Raw genomic sequence first — 2,500 nt, 5'->3', positions numbered from 1 at the left:
GGGTGTCTGTTGGAGTTTAATGCTATTGTGTTTGTGTGTATTTTTCTCTGTGTGTGTTTGTGTGTATCTTTTTGTGTGTGTGTGTGTGTGTGTGTGTGTGTGTGTGTGTGTGTGTGTGTGTGTGTGTGCATGTGTGTGTGTATTTGTGTGTGTGTTTCATATATCTGGTGCATGTGTGGCTGTTAAGCTGTCCGCTGCAGTAGGTCTAAATGTGTGTATCTGTGTGTTTGTGCGTGTGCATGTTAATCTCTGCAGCAGTGTGTCTAACAGGCGTGTGGTTCTAGTGGAGACAGGGCGGTTGGTTTGTTGGTTTCCTCTCTTCGAGGGACTTAGGCAGACAAAAACTAAAATGTTATTCATACACGCTCACTTTCATTCCTTCTGTGTGAAGCGTTTGCGTCTCGCTGGGTTGAGCAGTGTGCCCGCCTTTCTGGGCTGCTGGGCTTGATAAAGAAGCAGATGTGAAGCTAACACACTTTCTATAGTGTCCCCTGCTGGGTGGGGGACTAATACAGAATGAGAGAGGACCTCTGAGGGGTTCTGCTGTTGGAACAAGAGGCGTTTATCCTCTAGGACTAAAGCATCGCTGTCTGGGCATTACTCACAACCTTCACATCTATGGATGATACATAAAAATAGATAGCCTGGCACGTGACGAATCTAACCTTTACTTTGCTCTGGCATATCAGCTGGTGTGTCTGATTCTATACTTAATATGTATGGCTATATGAATGCATGTATGTGTGGGCGTATACATGTATATATCTGGGTATATGTGTGGCTATGCGTATGCATGTAGCTGTCTGGGTTTATGGCCAACTCTGTGTACCTTCTATACGTCTGAATGTGCTGATCTTCTGTCGTGTCTTGGCAGAGCCATTGCCGTTGCCATTGCCAGTGCGAGCAGCCTTGGCATGGAGCTCCATCAGGGGGTTTAAGCCCTCCTAGCCACAGGGCGCAGTGCTGCTTGCTCTGAGACATCGCCGCTCGCCGGCCACACGCTCAAAAGCTTGCATCCGGTTAAGTTTGTGTGTGCAAAATCGATCGCCCCGATAGGACGTTGTCGCCGACAGTAACAGGGAAAACTGTCTGGAGAAAAGAGGAGTTTAGTCTGCTCAAGTTTCCCATCCGACTTTGTGTTTGTTTTGGCGGGAGCCAAAACAAACACACAGCGTTTCCATCCATGTTTAAATAACAAAAAGCCCCCATCCCTCTGAGAGTCTAATCCATCTACTGCGAAAGACAAACATTTGAGTGTGTGTCGCCATCGACGTCTACTCATATATCCAACCGATAAAAACGAAACTAAAAGAAGAATAAAACTGTAGAAAAAAACATATGTATTGATTTAGCTTTTGGAGCAAACTAAATGCTGGCATGCTGACCGACAGAGCGAGTCTCTTCTATGGAGACGTATAGATCCACCGCCTCAACGCCTGGGGTCCAAAGGGCTGCTTTGTTGGGCTCAGTCGGACGAACCCTGCATCCTTAAGAACACTAAATGGCAATGGCTTTCAGCCCCTCCCCACGCTCCAACCACCATATCAATAACATCGATCAGCCCAGACAAAGCACAACACTGAATTTAGACTTAATATACTCAACTTTTCTTATCCATAGAGGGTGATATGATTAAGACAGTTTTCTTGGAATCTTAATTCAGAATTATTCTTTGTTATTGCACTTTAGTAACCAGTCCAAAACTGGCTGCTCATAAAATGTCTGATCGTTCGTTAGGCAGTTGGACTTTGGATTTTCTCCAGTAGGCTGCCAGGTGAATGTGTTATCATTATATGGTAAATGGACTGCATTTATATCGCACTTTTCTGACCAGTGGCCAATAAAAGCGCTTCACAATTATTGCCTCACATTCACCCATTCATTGACAAATAATTCACACACTGACAGTGGTGTCAGCCATGCAACAGGCAGCTCATCGGGAGCAGTTGGTGTCTTCCTCAGGGACACCTCGACGTTCAGCTGGGAGGAGCCGTTGATCAAGAGAGGGTCCCTGGCAGTGGCTCACTGCCACGCTCTCATTACGCAATGACCAACACACCTACCTAGCCTGGAACCCACACCTATGAACACCTGTAATTATGCGGAAAATCAGCTCATTATTGAAAATGACTCAAAGTGCTCTCTACTATTGAGTTGAGAGCTTTAGTGGCTGAATGGGTCTAATAATTAGCTAATTACTTTCATATACAATGGGGTATATCTGATATAAAGATTTATTTTTATTTTTTAAGTAAGTGTCTGAAATTTGTGTTTGAGTGTGTGTGTGTGTGTGTGTGTGTGTGTGTGTGTGTGTGTGTGTGTGTGTGTGTGTGTGTGTGTGTGTGTGTGTGTGTGTGTGTGTGTGTGTGTGTGTGTGTGTGTGTGTCTGTGTTTGTTGGTGTGTAGACTTCCTGGTCTGGTTCGGTTATGACACTTTATCATCAGTCTTGTGCATCCATGGTGAATTAATTCATATCCGTTTGAGACAAACACCTTGTCA

The 2,500-nt window shown here is 44.9% G+C and overlaps 1 protein-coding gene across 4 annotated transcripts in view; it reads left to right on the top strand.

The window, feature by feature from the left end:
* gpc6a (glypican 6a) overlaps positions 1–2,500 on the top strand; it is a 111,355-nt gene that overhangs the window by 77,023 nt on the left and 31,832 nt on the right. The gene's annotated exons all lie outside the window — the stretch shown is intronic.

This window comes from Gadus macrocephalus, chromosome 14 (genome assembly GCF_031168955.1).
Source record: "Gadus macrocephalus chromosome 14, ASM3116895v1".
Lineage (NCBI taxonomy): Eukaryota > Metazoa > Chordata > Actinopteri > Gadiformes > Gadidae > Gadus > Gadus macrocephalus.
The sequence above is the reverse complement of the archived record's forward strand: the minus strand, read 5'-3'. Positions and strand labels throughout refer to the sequence as shown.